The sequence below is a fragment of the Rhinoderma darwinii genome, chromosome 5 (genome assembly GCF_050947455.1).
Source record: "Rhinoderma darwinii isolate aRhiDar2 chromosome 5, aRhiDar2.hap1, whole genome shotgun sequence".
Taxonomy (NCBI): Eukaryota; Metazoa; Chordata; class Amphibia; order Anura; family Rhinodermatidae; genus Rhinoderma; species Rhinoderma darwinii.
This window is the reverse complement of record NC_134691.1, coordinates 229563804-229579911: the sequence shown is the minus strand read 5'-3', so window position 1 is coordinate 229579911 and position 16108 is coordinate 229563804. Positions and strand designations below refer to the sequence as shown.

General features: G+C 42.8%; 3 non-coding genes across 3 annotated transcripts; all 3 read left to right on the top strand.

Annotated features, from left to right (window-relative positions):
- Positions 1-1924: 1924 nt before the first annotated feature.
- LOC142654276 (U2 spliceosomal RNA) lies at positions 1925-2124 on the top strand. Its single transcript, XR_012848972.1, has one exon. It is a non-coding gene; the product is annotated as a U2 spliceosomal RNA (small nuclear RNA).
- Positions 2125-8316: 6192 nt separating this feature from the next.
- LOC142653726 (U2 spliceosomal RNA) lies at positions 8317-8507 on the top strand. The gene has a single exon (XR_012848643.1). It is a non-coding gene; the product is annotated as a U2 spliceosomal RNA (small nuclear RNA).
- Positions 8508-15125: 6618 nt separating this feature from the next.
- LOC142654121 (U2 spliceosomal RNA) lies at positions 15126-15314 on the top strand. Its single transcript, XR_012848883.1, has one exon. It is a non-coding gene; the product is annotated as a U2 spliceosomal RNA (small nuclear RNA).
- The last annotated feature ends 794 nt before the right edge of the window (positions 15315-16108 follow it).

The window sequence follows — 16108 nt, the reverse complement described above, 5'->3', positions numbered from 1 at the left end:
AAAACTATGCGCAAACCGTTTAAAAGCCATAGTACCCCACATCATACACTCTAACCAGGTGTGTGGGGTGCCAGGCCGCAGCATCTGGGATAATATTAATTTAATAAAAGATGCGATTGAAGACACAAAATCTAGAAAAGGTAAATTAGCCATTTTATCCATAGATTTTCAAAAAGCTTTCGACCGAGTATCGCACTTTTATCTTTTTAAGGTTTTAGAGCGGATGGGTATACCTGAAGGTTTTTTATTATCTATTAAAGCCTTTTATAAAGATTGCACAAGCAAAATTTTAGTAAATGGTTTTAAGACACAGGACGTTCTTTTAAACTCTGGGGTGAAGCAGGGGTGTCCCTTGTCCCCACTGCTTTTCATATGTGCACTAGAGCCTCTGCTATGCGCAATACGCCGGGACAAACAGATACGTGGAGTCCCCCTGCCGGGGGGTGGCGGCATAGAGGCTAAAGCAGTGGGGTACATGGATGATGTGGCGATACTTTGTAGGGACACCCTCTCGCTTCAGAAAGCCCTAAAACAAATTGAGTTTTATTGCTGTGCTTCCGGTTTTAGAATAAACTTCAGCAAAAGTAATATTTTAAGCATAGGAAGCATGGTTTTTAGAGACGTACCCGTTCCTGTGTCAGATACTATTAAAGTTTTAGGTATCTCCTTCAGTGAGCACGACAATGGTTTTATAAGTTGGGACATGGTGGCGCAGAAGGTAAACAATAAAATTTGTATGTGGAATATGAGGAAACTCACTATGGAGGGAAAAATTTTAATCATAAAAATGGTCATTTTACCCCTTCTTTTATACACGAGCATGGTGTTCCCTCCCCCAACAGTTTTATTACGAAAAATAACAAAAGCATGTTTTACCTTCTTTTGGAGTTCCAGGATGGAGAAATTGAAACGAGAAACGGTAATAAAGTCCAAACCAAAGGGTGGCAAAGATTTCCCTGATTTTAATAGGTTTCTTTTAATTAAGTTCTTTAGTTTCTGTTTTAATTCCCTTTTTAAAGAGCACTATTGGTCTTACTTTTTACGTTTTAATACTGGGTTTTTTATGCGGAGGTTTGGTTGGTTCAACATAATTTTATCCTCACCATACGCTTTTAAATTACCAGCGAATTACGTAATTTTAGAAAAAATAGTGGCTCTCTTCAATTTAAAAGGGAAGACCGTGAACGAACTTAAAAACAGCAAGAAAATAATTAAAGACCTGAGAGAGAGCGAGACGGTCAGCAATGTAGAGAATTTTAATACGCAACGATGTGCTTTTATTTTCAAAATGATTAATGTGTTTTATCTTTTTAATGCACAGATGGACCTGGCCTGGAGCTGCGTTCATCAATGTCTTCCATGCCGGGCATTCCAGTACAGAAGAGGATTCGCGAGGTCTGCCGTCTGCCCGAGGGAAGGCTGCCAGGCCGAGGAAACTATAAGACATATTTTTTGGACATGTGACTTTGCAAAACAATTTTGGAAAAAAATATTCCCTCTTTTGGTGAAGATGGCGGACCTAAAGGACTTAAACTATGAAGATATTTTATATGGACTTTTTGGATGCCCAACCGCGAGTCAGAAGATAATTGCATGGAAGACGATGAATTGCGCCAAAGAAGCTCTATGGAAGGCCAGGAACATCCTCCTTTTTAAGCACGACGTTTTATCGGTTGATGATGTTTTAGGTCTTTGTTTTAGTGAGATGTATATTTATTTTTTACTAGACAAAAAAAGGAATGCCACCCTTCTAAATAAATGGTTTGTGACTGACTGGAACTCCAAATAAATAAAGATTTGCCCCATGTCCCTCTACATAAATTTTATGAAAATTTGATTTTACTATTGTTACAATGTAAAAATTCTTTGTATTTATCTATGTAACTAAAATGTGTTTTATTGTAAAATTGAAATTTTTATAAATAAATCATTGACACCCCCGCGAGGGGGTAGCCAACTGAAAAAAAAAAATCTGTTCTTATCAGTTTAATATCTGATACGTCCCCTATCTGGGGACCATATATTAAATGGATTTTTAGAACAGGGAGATGGAAATAGAGCTTGCTCTGTCCACTCCACGCATTGACCTGGTATTGCAGTATTTCCAGGACCGGTGCACCCTTCCCTTATGTGTTGACTAAAATCAGATTCCAAAAGTGCTATTTGTGTTTGCTATTGTTTTTGTCTTTCTGATGGGATCTCCCCTTTTAATCCCATTATTTCAACACCTGTTGGACAATGCATTTGTACAGTCATGTGTGATAATGAGCTAATTTATTAAATGCAATTAATTAATACATTGCCACCTCTTGTTGTGTGTGTGTGTCTTCTGTGTTTCTGTGTTTCCGGCATTTCACATTGGAACAGCTCATTCACCTTCCTTGTCTTCTCTCCGCCCTCCCTCCTAGGTAAGTTAAAGAGCTGCACCTGAGCCAGCCACTGATTGATGCAGCACCACAGTCAAATAGTGGAGTGGAGTGGAGTAGGGGAACAGCAAACAGCCATTAAAGCAGCCAGCCGCCTACCCGCCACAATGGACCTACCTGTGTACACTAGATGGATGTGATGGAATGTACTGTCGTCCCTACATTTCAAGAAGAAGTAAGAATTGCAGTTGCAACAAACCCTTGCTTGCCTACAAAGAGAGCAGCAATTTGGATTTGTTACTTTGTTACCTGGAAGAATAACAAACTGTGCAAGGATGGAGGTTGTAGGAGCAAGGAGAACAAGTTGTCTGTAAAGTTGGTGGATGCCTATTTTCCATTTTGCAGTCCCTTGTCTCCCTCTTGTGGCCTCCTGGAGGCAACTAGCTGTGCAAAAAAAAGACAGCCTGGCGGCCGGCTGTTGCAGTGTTGCCCTCTCAGGCAACACTGAGTGACTGACTGAGCCGCACCGTCTTATATAAAGTTCAGACGGAACTTTGCACGTGTCATAGTGGAGCCCTCAGGATTCCAGAGCCAGCTTTCTGACATCATAATGGGGCCTCAGAGATAAAAGCCTGGGCCCAGGCAGTGTTGGTCAGTGCTGCTCAGCAGGCAGCACTGGACTGGACTGGATTACAGCTGATACAAGGTGTGAAGGAACAAGGGGTGGCTGTGGGCATGCACTTGCTGCCGCTGCCAGTGTTTATCTGCATGGCAGGAGGGCATTTGGGCGTTGCCAGGAAGGCGTTTTTATGTAGATTCCTCCTCTTTCAGCACTGCATTGTGGTGCAAGCAAAAGAAGCAAATCCTGTCTGGCTTCCTCTCCGGCCTTTATTCACCTCCCGCTTAGTAGCTGTAAATGTGTGTGAGCCTGCAGGGCCCCATGGAATTGCCTAGGAGTAGGCTGAATCAATCGCTGCAAGGGGTGAACAGCAGTATTAGGCAGGCTCGGTCAACGGCCGGCCCATTCGGGTTATCGCTTCTCGGCCTTTTGGCTCAGATCTCGTGTCTGACTGAAAGGTCTTTCCAAAGCTTGTCGAGCTCTTGGCCATAGGGCATCGGTGGTTCGCCATCTTAAGCCCTATGCTGCTATAAGGAGAGGACCTGCGAGGAGAATTCGAGGAGAAGGCGATCCCCACAAAGCGAGGATGGAGGCTACTATGCGTTTTTCAAGATCCGATGAACTGAAGATAAAGGATTCCTTCAAGATCGAGGTTGGAGATGATGCCAGAGACAAGTTCCAGCTGGGTTTCTTCGTGAGGCGAGTTTTGCTGGAGATCCTTGGGATAAAGAGAGAAGACATCCTAGCTCTCCAAGATGCTCCAGGTCGCTATACCCTTACCCTGGTATCGGAAGCTGCTTGTCAAAGCTTGTACAGGACCATCAGGTTGAAGTTGGGTGAGGAAGACCTTAAAGGTCTAGTCTTTGTTATTCTGTTTACCACTGAAGAAAAGCCTCTGGTGGTTCATATGAGTAATCCCCATGTGCTCCTGGATGACATCAGCTTCTTTCTTCAGAGACATTGCGCCTCAGTGCGCTTTTCCCACAAAGTCCTGAACTCTGAGAAGCTGTGGACAGGAAAATATAAGTTTTTTGTCAAGCTGAAGGAAGACTCAGAAGGAATTGGGGGATACCATCACCCCCCTTCAGGATTCTTAATTGGCAGAGACAGAGGACGTCTGTTTTATCCTAACATGCCTTTGTTTTGCCGGAAATGTATGGACTTTGGGCATACGTATGAGAACTGCCCAGAAGAGGTGGCAGTTTGTAAAAAGTGTTACCAGAAGGGCCACGCAACTTTCAGTTGTCCAAATGTGATGGTCTGCAACATTTGCCGTGTACCAGGGCATGCCTTTCGGGACTGCCCTTTGAAGAAAACTGGCTCTTATGCAGATGCGGTCAGAGGGCAGCCAGGGGCTGCTGGGACATCTTCAGCGCAGAGGCCAGCGGCGAAACCTCCGCAAGGAGAAGGCTTACCTGACGTGGGTGCTCCGGCTGTCTGGTCGGATTGCCCTGATGGATTGGAGAATGCTGATCCTGTGAGACCTGAGGCTAAAGCAGGGGAGAGATCGTCTGTGGCAGCCAAAGGTCTTGGTCCAAAAAACTCTGAAGATCTAGAGAAGGCTAAGATCATGAGACAGGTGAAACCCGAAGCCAAAGTGGGGGAGAGATCTTCTACAGAGGCCAAGGGTCACAGTCTGGAAGAAGCCATGGATCTAGAAGTGCAGAGGAAAAGAAAACCTGAGGAAGAGGGATCAAGTGTTGGCTCTAAAAGGTCCAGCACGCCTCAATATAAGCCCCTAGTGACACCAGCTAAACTGACACCTCCGGCAAAGCAACCTCCAGCAAAACCGCCTCCGGCAAAACCCCCACCATCCGATCCTGCCAATATTGAATTTTCGGATTCAGAAGACGTGTCTAGCCCCTGCACCCCAGTGGGCTTCATGTCAGATTCGGACAGTAGTGCCCACTAATCCGAATGATCTATGGCAAACAGCATTAAAATTTCCTCACTCAATGTGAGGAGTCTAAAGGGTCCGACAAGGCGGGCCGCTTTATTTTCGTATTTATCTACAGTGGACTCAGACATTTTTTTCGTACAGGAATGCGGAATAGATTTTGACATGAACTATGCAACTCTAAGACAAGATTGGACTTTGGGCAACTCCATATGGTCTGGAGATAATGAAACCAGATCAACCGGTGTTGGAATATTGTTTAAGTCTAAGGAGTTCAAAGTCAATGCATTCAAGGAAGTTATGCCCGGAAGAGCTCTGTTTGCTAATATAACCCATCATGGGGTGGACTTAAGGCTTCTCTGTGTTTATGCCTCGCCTGTAAAAGAAGAAAGGTCGCAGTTGTTGGAGGATATACAATGCTACTTACCTGGTTCATCCCCGCTAATAATAGCTGGCGACTTTAATTGTATCTTATCCGGTGAGAAGAGAGAAGGTAGCACTGGAGAGCCAAAAAAAGACAAAACAGAGAAACAGTTAAAGGACCTGCTCATAGACTTTAAACTAAAAGACACCTGGAGAGACCTGCAAAAATCTGACCCGGGTTACACCTGGGAAAATGCTGTTACGAAGTCCAGAATTGACTTTACTTTTGTTACAGAGCAAATTATTCCAAAATCATCTTTGTTAATTTCCAATATTTTTTCAGACCACAAAATGATTCAGACACAATTAGAAGTCCCCAGACTTGTCAAAGGCAGAGGAGTCTGGAGACTCAATACAACGCTACTTCAAGAAACTGCAATAAAGACAGATTTTTTAAACCATTATAACCATTTAAAAAGTAAACAGAAAAATTACGCTTCCATGCTAGAGTGGTGGGAATACGCCAAAAATAAAATCAAAGAATTCTTTGTCAAAAAAAGCATTGCGAGAGCAAGAGAGAAGACGAAGTGGCACAACACACTCAACACCAAGCTACAAACGTACTACAAACTTAGAAGTGCTGGTATAGACATGGAAGACTTAATTATAAATGTAAAGGAACAAATCGCAAAAGAAATTGAGAACAAAGGGAAAGAAATCATCTTCAGCTCAAAAATTGAAATTCTTGAGAAAAATGAAAAATGCTCTAGATATTTCTTCAAAAAAACTGTCAGCACCAAAGAGATGATTAAGGAGCTGGAAGGCGAAACAACAGCAGACGGCATGCTTGCCAAAGCTCAAAGCTTTTATCAAGAACTTTTTAACGACAAACCTATAGACTTGTCTTTTACTGAGGATGCTATTAACACTCTAGATTGCACGTTATCCAAAACCGACCAAGAACTGTTATGTAAGGACATTACTTCTGAAGAACTTCATGCTGCTGTCAAAAGCTTTTTATTTGGGAAAACCCCGGGATCTGACGGTCTTCCCGTAGAATTTTATAGGGAATTTTGGGACATTTTAAGTGTGGACTTTTATCTTGTTATTAAGGAAGCCTTTAAAAGTGATCTGCTACCACTATCCTGGAGAAGTGGACTCGTATCTCTAATTCATAAAAAAGGAGAAAAATCTCGGTTAGAAAACTGGAGACCAATTACGCTTCTCAACGTGGATTACAAAATTATGTCCAAAATTTTAGTTAACCGTTTTAAAGGGGTTTTAAGCCAAGTTATAAATATGGACCAAGTTTGTGCAGTACCAGGGAGAAGTGTGACAGAACATCTAAACACCATCAGAGATGTAATTTGGTACCAGCAAGATAGACAGCAGAATTTAGCCATCTTGTCATTAGATTTTCAGAAGGCATTTGATCGTGTGTCTCATAGGTTTTTATGGTTAGTTTTAAAAAAGATGTGTTTTCCAGATGCTTTTATACGACAAATTGCGCTTTTATACAAAAACTCTTTTAGCAGAATATTAGTCAACGGCTCGCTAACAGACGAAGTTAAGCTGCACTCAGGAGTTAAACAGGGGTGCCCCCTGTCGCCCATACTATTTATATGTGCCATTGAACCGCTTCTGTCAATGATCAGAAAAGACAAGGTTGTCAGAGGTGTTCCCCTACCCGGAGGTGGTGGGAACGAAGTTAAAGTCATGGGCTATATGGACGATATCTCTATCTTCTGTTCATCACAGGTTGCCCTTAGACGAGCGATAAGAATTACAGAATTTTTTTGCCTAGCCTCTGCTTTTAAACTTAATATTGACAAAAGTAGTTGTTTTACGATTGGAGATTGGACTGATTTTTTTATGCCTAGCTTAAAAATGCAAACCGACCAAATTAAAGTTTTAGGCGTAATCTTCGATCAACAAAATAATGGTGCGCAAAGCTGGGAAGACGTAAAAAACAAGTTACAAAAGAAAATAGATTTATGGATGTTGAGAAAACTTACCTTGAGTGGCAAAATTCTTGTCATAAAAGCCATTCTGCTTCCGATTATGCTGTACTTGAGTTTTGTGTTTCCACCGAATGAGTTAACTGTTAAAAGACTTCAAAGAATGCTATTCCAATTCGTATGGAGTTCGAAATTCGAAAAGCTAAATAGACAGACAATGTTTAAATCACTTAGTAAAGGTGGTAAAGATGTGCCAAATGTAAAACTTTTTCTATATTCTAAGTTTTTTAGCCTCTGTTTTAAAAGTGTGTCTTTATGTAATAATTGGTCCTATTTTTTACGATATGCTGCAGGACATATTTTTAGGCGACGCAAGTGGATTTCTATGTCATTATCTAGTCCAGTTTTAATATTTCCACCCAAGCAATATATTATTTTAGAAAAGGTAATAAAACAACATAACCTTGAGTCCTTTGAGGTGGAGACTTTGAAAAATCCGAGGAAATTGTCCCTAGAAATAAAGAAAAAAGATACAATGACACCCATTTCTAACTTTTCTTTCAACAGAAGCGCTGCTATATGGGAAAAAGTTAATGCACCCTACCTTACAAACAGCCACAAAGACATTGCCTGGATGATGGTTCATGACTGTCTGCCCACCAGATTTTTCCAGCACAGAAGGGGATTGAGCAATTTCAGTGTCTGCCCTAGACAACAATGCTGCTATGATGAGACGACCTTGCACATATTTTGGAATTGTCATTTTGCACAGACTGTTTGGAAAGAATGTGGAGAACTTTTAAAATTCTTAACTGGTCTTAGCTTTTTAAACTTTGAAGTGATTTTTTATGGTATTCATGAGACACTGCCAAAAGAAAAAGAAAGAGTTTTATGGTGCACTATAAACTGCATAAAAAACGCACTATGGAAAACCAGAAATATTTTATTGTTCAAGAGAGATTATATTAGCGAAAAAGAGTGTATAAAATTAGCAATCAGTGAACTGTATTTATATTACCTGCTAGACAAGAAACGTTTAGGGAAAAGAAGAGCACAGAGCACATGGCACTTTAGTTGTTGGAAGATGTTATACTAGACCTTGTTCTTAAGAAATTAGTTTGATTAGACTTAGTTAAATTCAAAAGAAAAAATCTGTTCTTATCAGTTTAATATCTGATACGTCCCCTATCTGGGGACCATATATTAAATGGATTTTTAGAACAGGGAGATGGAAATAGAGCTTGCTCTGTCCACTCCACGCATTGACCTGGTATTGCAGTATTTCCAGGACCGGTGCACCCTTCCCTTATGTGTTGACTAAAATCAGATTCCAAAAGTGCTATTTGTGTTTGCTATTGTTTTTGTCTTTCTGATGGGATCTCCCCTTTTAATCCCATTATTTCAACACCTGTTGGACAATGCATTTGTACAGTCATGTGTGATAATGAGCTCATTTATTAAATGCAATTAATTAATACATTGCCACCTCTTGTTGTGTGTGTGTGTCTTCTGTGTTTCTGTGTTTCCGGCATTTCACATTGGAACAGCTCATTCACCTTCCTTGTCTTCTCTCCGCCCTCCCTCCTAGGTAAGTTAAAGAGCTGCACCTGAGCCAGCCACTGATTGATGCAGCACCACAGTCAAATAGTGGAGTGGAGTGGAGTAGGGGAACAGCAAACAGCCATTAAAGCAGCCAGCCGCCTACCCGCCACAATGGACCTACCTGTGTACACTAGATGGATGTGATGGAATGTACTGTCGTCCCTACATTTCAAGAAGAAGTAAGAATTGCAGTTGCAACAAACCCTTGCTTGCCTACAAAGAGAGCAGCAATTTGGATTTGTTACTTTGTTACCTGGAAGAATAACAAACTGTGCAAGGATGGAGGTTGTAGGAGCAAGGAGAACAAGTTGTCTGTAAAGTTGGTGGATGCCTATTTTCCATTTTGCAGTCCCTTGTCTCCCTCTTGTGGCCTCCTGGAGGCAACTAGCTGTGCAAAAAAAAGACAGCCTGGCGGCCGGCTGTTGCAGTGTTGCCCTCTCAGGCAACACTGAGTGACTGACTGAGCCGCACCGTCTTATATAAAGTTCAGACGGAACTTTGCACGTGTCATAGTGGAGCCCTCAGGATTCCAGAGCCAGCTTTCTGACATCATAATGGGGCCTCAGAGATAAAAGCCTGGGCCCAGGCAGTGTTGGTCAGTGCTGCTCAGCAGGCAGCACTGGACTGGACTGGATTACAGCTGATACAAGGTGTGAAGGAACAAGGGGTGGCTGTGGGCATGCACTTGCTGCCGCTGCCAGTGTTTATCTGCATGGCAGGAGGGCATTTGGGCGTTGCCAGGAAGGCGTTTTTATGTAGATTCCTCCTCTTTCAGCACTGCATTGTGGTGCAAGCAAAAGAAGCAAATCCTGTCTGGCTTCCTCTCCGGCCTTTATTCACCTCCCGCTTAGTAGCTGTAAATGTGTGTGAGCCTGCAGGGCCCCATGGAATTGCCTAGGAGTAGGCTGAATCAATCGCTGCAAGGGGTGAACAGCAGTATTAGGCAGGCTCGGTCAACGGCCGGCCCATTCGGGTTATCGCTTCTCGGCCTTTTGGCTAAGATCAAGTGTATTTATACAGGAGGTTTTTGGTCAGAAGGTGCTCAGGTACCCTCTCTCTCGGCCTCGGGGGATCGTCCAGGTTCGCCTGGACTTCACCCCCGTGCTGCTATTTGGGAGAGAGGCTTAGTCCTGAGCAACGAGTTGCGATCCCCCCCAGCCCCTTGGTCTCCGTAAGACAAGGGGCGCAGCGAAAGCTGTGCGGTTCGACCTGGCCACGCTAATGGCAGGCGAACCCGATGCGGTGCCGGTGTACGCCCGGCTTAAGAATTCTGCACGATTTATCGTGGCAGAGGGTGGAGGCGGTCCCCGTGGTATTAAATTTTTAGTCCACGCCATTTTGGAAGATCTGCTGGCGGTCCACAAGAACGAGCTCTTGGCTATCCAGGACTACCCGAAGCGAGGAATCTACGATGTCACCTTCATGGGAGAAGGAATACTCCGTGATGCTATGGACCGAGCTGAGAGGAAACAAGGTGAACTCGTAGCAGCGGGAGTCAAGGTAGTAGAGCATGAATTTGAAATAACCAAACTCGTGGTGATTAAAATGTATTCCCCATATGTGAGAGATATGGAAGTGGCAGCATTTCTAGCTGCCTACTTCAAAAATGTCAAACTCCTGGGGAAAGTGATGAACGAGTGTGGAGTGTGGACCGCCAAATGGAAGTTTTTAGTTACGCTGATTAAGGACCCCTCCACCCAAGAAACGAGATTACCACCGGCTCGTTTTAAAATTGGAAATGTGAATGGCGACCTCTACTTCTCAGGGATGCCAAACTTCTGCAGGGCTTGTGGTACCTATGGACATACCAGTTTTAACTGCGATGTCACCTGCAGAAACTGTGGAAGCAAAGAGCACAATATAAGGGAGTGCACAGAAGAAAAAAAATGCAACTTTTGTCAAAAAACTGGTCACTTGTATTTTTCTTGTCCTCATAGGTACCGAAGCGGAGAAGAAGAGCAACCCGGGGCGCCCCCACGTGCTCCACCAGCGGACCAGCCCCGCCCTCAGGGAGAGGAACAAGCCAGTGCTGCAAAGGAGCAGCGGGGTACCTGGGCTTCAAGGGTACGGTCTGTTGGAGCCAAAGCAGGTACCTCACAGCCAACAGCCTCAGAGGAGAGAAGGGAGTCCAGTGCGAAGGAAAAACGCCAAGCCAAACGTAAGGCTGAGAAGGGGCAGGCCAGTGAGATAACTGAGGCATCCCAGAGTGCTGGTTGCTCAGTGGATGCCGGGCCTGCTCCCAATCCTGGGTCTCTAGATACGGAGTCTGAAGAGGAAGGTTGGCTGAAAGTGGGTCCCCGTAAAAAGGGTAAACAGGAGCGTGCCGGTAGGGGGGTGACAGGGGAGGAGCAAATGGATACGTCCGTAAAGCAAAGTGAGGCTCCTCCTAGGACCGCCCCCTCGTCGTTACTGGTGAGGAGGGTGGGCACTGTTCCCCCCGAGCCAACCGACACCCCGCCATGTGCGCAACCTCCCCCTCTAGAACGGCCTGCACGGCCTGCACGGCCTCAGGGGGGAGCGGCGGGGCCCTTGGGGGACCCACCCGATACAGACCTATATGGTCAGCCGTTAGAGACCCAGGTAAGGCTGTGTGAATCTGGACTCCCTGTATACGAGATGAGGGCTGTTGGCTCGACGCTCACGGAAGGTAGTTCCTCTCCTGAATCATCCCCTTTCTCGCTAGAGTCAGACGAGGGCGGGGAGATGAGTTCAAGCGAGATTTCTGGTATTGCTGGTGGAGGCCAAGTCTGATTTTAAGTAACACGATTATTTATTTTTTAAAATCAAGACTAACACAATTAAAACTCCACGATGTCTGAAATAAAGGGGATCTCCCTCAACGTGAGGGGCGCCAAGTCCAAAGTCAGAAGGGTTGCTCTCTTCAGTTTTTTATCTGGCCTGGCAGCCTCTGTTTTTTTCCTGCAGGAGTGCGGCATTCCCCATGCAATGAAGTACCATAAATACAAAGAGGATTGGAAGTATGGTCCATCAGTCTGGTCTGGATCTAACGAGTCCAGATCAGCAGGGGTCGCCATTCTTTTTAAGGGAAACGTTTTTATTGATTTTATTCAAGAGATTCTTCCAGGACGTATTTTATTGGTTAAAGCTTTTATTGACGGCGTAAAATGGCAGTTTTTAAATTTTTACGGCTCACCTGACAAAAATGAGAGAGCAGAGATGCTAGAAATGTTACCTCTTTTTATTAATACAACTGAGCCTTTTATCCTCGCAGGTGATTTTAACTGTATCCTGAGGGGGGAACGCCGGCTTACCAGTACTACAAGTAGGAATTACGATAAGACCTCTGGACTGCTCAAAGATATTGTAAATGATTTTAAATTAACAGATTTGTACAAAGAATGTAATAGGAGCAGCCCAGAGGAAGCCGGCGTTACCTGGAGCAACGCCACCTGTAGCTCCAGGATAGATTTTATTTTTTGTAATGAGAATGTACTGCCTTTTAATTGTGAAGTTTTAACTAATGTTTTCTCAGATCACAAGCTTTTATCATTTTATGTAAAGCGTGATTTTAATAAACCGGTGTGTAAGAAGTCCTGGAAGTTAAATGTTTCCCTTTTAGATGATCCACAGGTTTTTACTGATTTTATTGAATTTTACCAAAAATGCAGGCGGGGGAGAGACATGCGTACTCCCATCAGTGCATGGTGGGAGAAAATGAAAAAAAGAATAAAGGAATTTTTTATTAAAAAGAGCGTGGCGAAAGCCAGAGAAAAACATGCTTTTTTTAAAATTCTCAGCACCCGTCTGCAGACCCTGTACAAGATGAGAGATAATGAAATTGACGTTAAAACTGACATCACTAATTTAAAAAAAGAAATAGCTCAGTGCCTGGAGCAGAAAGGCAAAGAAATCATTTTTCGTTCCAAAATTCAGCATGTGGAGGAGAATGAGACCTGCTCCAGGTACTTTTTTAAAAAAATTAACAATAAAAAGGCTATTATTAAAAATATTGAAGGTGTGTCAGATGTACAGGGTATTTTAAGTAAAGTTCATGAGTTTTATGCTGACCTTTTTAGTGTTAAAACTGTGGATCATAATTTTATGCGTGACTCACTGAAGGAGATTACTACTGTTTTAGACCCTGTCTCCCAGAATTTTTTATTACAGGAGCTGACGGAGCAGGAGGTTTTAGAAACGGTAAAGAGTTTTAAAGCCGGAAAAGTTCCCGGACCGGACGGTATACCCAGTGAGTTTTATGTCAAATTTTATGACATTTTAAAAGAGGATCTTTTTAGCCTTTTTTATGAAGTTTTTAATTCCAAGATGCTGCCTAAGTCCTGGCGGAAGGGTGAGGTCTCCCTGCTACATAAGAAAGGTGACATCGCAGTTTTGAAGAACTGGAGACCAATAACCCTTCTGAATAGCGACTATAAAATAATGGCAAAAGTGTGCGCAAATAGATTAAAAGCCATAATACCCCACATTGTACACTCTAACCAGGTGTGTGGGGTGCCAGGCCGCAGCATCTGGGATAATCTTAACCTGGTAAAAGATGTGATTGAGGACACGAGGTCTAGAAGAGGTAAATTAGCCATTTTATCTATAGACTTCGAGAAGGCGTTCGACCGTGTCTCTCATTTTTATCTTTTTAAGGTTTTAGAGCGTATGGGTATACCTGAAGGATTTTTATTATCACTTAAAGCCTTTTATAAAGATTGCACAAGCAAAATTTTAGTGAATGGTTTTAAGACACAGGACGTGATTTTAGACTCAGGGGTGAAGCAGGGGTGTCCCTTGTCCCCACTGCTTTTTATTTGCGCATTAGAGCCTCTACTGTGTACAATTCGCCGCGATAAGTTAATACGTGGAGTCCCCCTGCCCGGGGGTGGCGGCGTAGAGGCTAAAGCAGTGGGGTACATGGACGATGTAGCGGTTTTTTGCAGGGACACCCTGTCGCTTCAGAGAACCCTCAGACAAATTGAGTTTTATTGCTGTGCTTCCGGTTTTAAGGTGAACTTCGACAAAAGTAATATTTTAAATATAGGAAGCATGGCTTTTAGAGACATACCCGTCCCTGTGTCAGATAATATTACGATTTTAGGTGTCTCCTTCAGTGAGTGCGATAATGGTTTTATCAGTTGGGACATGGTGGCGCAGAAGGTAAATCAAAAAATATGTATGTGGAACATGAGAAAACTTACCATGGAGGGAAAAGTTTTAATTATTAAAATGGTCATTTTACCCCTGCTTTTATATCTCAGTATGGTTTTCCCTCCCCCCACGGTTTTATTGCAAAAAATTACTAAAGCATGTTTTACCTTCTTTTGGAGTTCCAGAATGGAGAAACTTAAAAGAGAGATTGTGATGAAATCCAAACCGAAGGGTGGCAAAGATTTTCCGAATTTTAACAGGTTTCTTTTAATCAAGTTCTTCAGTTTCTGTTTTAATTCCCTTTTTAAAGAACATTATTGGTCCTATTTTTTACGTTTTAATACAGGGTTTTTAATGCGAAGGTTTGGGTGGTTCAACATTGTTTTATCCTCACCTTACGCTTTTAAACTCTCAATAAACTATGTGATTTTAGAAAAGATAGTGACCTTATTCAACCTGAAGGGAAAAAATGTAAATGAGCTGAAAAATAGTAAAAAATTAATTAAAGACCTAAGAGAAAGTGAGACGGTCAGCAGGATTGAGAATTTTAATGAGGAACGAAGTGCTTTTATCTTCAAAATTATTAATGTGTTTTATCTTTTTAATACACAGATGGACCTGGCCTGGAGCTGCATTCATCAATGTCTTCCATGCCGGGCATTCCAATACAGAAGGAGGCTCGCGAGGTCTGCCGTCTGCCCGAGGGAAGGCTGCCAGGCCGAGGAAACGATTCGACACATTTTTTGGACGTGTGATTTTGCGAAGAAATTTTGGAAAAAAATATTCCCTCTTTTGGTAAAGATGGCAGACCTGAAAGACTTGAATTATGAAGATATTTTATATGGACTATTTGGATGCCCAACCGCGAGCCAAAAGATAATAGCGTGGAAGACGATGAATTGCGCCAAAGAAGCTCTATGGAAGGCCAGGAACATCCTGATTTTTAAGCACGATGTTTTATCTACTGATGATGTTTTAGGTCTTTGTTTTAGCGAAATGTACATTTATTATTTATTAGACAAAAAAAGAAATGCCACCCTTCTTAATAAATGGTTTGTGAAAGAATGGAACTCCAACATATAAAGATTTGCCACCATGTCCCTTTTATGTAATGTAATGCAATGAAATATTGATTTTATTGTTATTCATTTGTACAAAAGTTGGTTTTATTGTAAACTGTATTTTTTATCATGAAATAAATCATTGACACCCCTGAAAAGGGGTAGCCAACTTAAAAAAAAAAATCTGTTCTTATCAGTTTAATATCTGATACGTCCCCTATCTGGGGACCATATATTAAATGGATTTTTAGAACAGGGAGATGGAAATAGAGCTTGCTCTGTCCACTCCACGCATTGACCTGGTATTGCAGTATTTCCAGGACCGGTGCACCCTTCCCTTATGTGTTGACTAAAATCAGATTCCAAAAGTGCTATTTGTGTTTGCTATTGTTTTTGTCTTTCTGATGGGATCTCCCCTTTTAATCCCATTATTTCAACACCTGTTGGACAATGCATTTGTACAGTCATGTGTGATAATGAGCTAATTTATTAAATGCAATTAATTAATACATTGCCACCTCTTGTTGTGTGTGTGTGTCTTCTGTGTTTCTGTGTTTCCGGCATTTCACATTGGAACAGCTCATTCACCTTCCTTGTCTTCTCTCCGCCCTCCCTCCTAGGTAAGTTAAAGAGCTGCACCTGAGCCAGCCACTGATTGATGCAGCACCACAGTCAAATAGTGGAGTGGAGTGGAGTAGGGGAACAGCAAACAGCCATTAAAGCAGCCAGCCGCCTACCCGCCACAATGGACCTACCTGTGTACACTAGATGGATGTGATGGAATGTACTGTCGTCCCTACATTTCAAGAAGAAGTAAGAATTGCAGTTGCAACAAACCCTTGCTTGCCTACAAAGAGAGCAGCAATTTGGATTTGTTACTTTGTTACCTGGAAGAATAACAAACTGTGCAAGGATGGAGGTTGTAGGAGCAAGGAGAACAAGTTGTCTGTAAAGTTGGTGGATGCCTATTTTCCATTTTGCAGTCCCTTGTCTCCCTCTTGTGGCCTCCTGGAGGCAACTAGCTGTGCAAAAAAAAGACAGCCTGGCGGCCGGCTGTTGCAGTGTTGCCCTCTCAGGCAACACTGAGTGACTGACTGAGCCGCACCGTCTTATATAAAGTTCAGACGGAA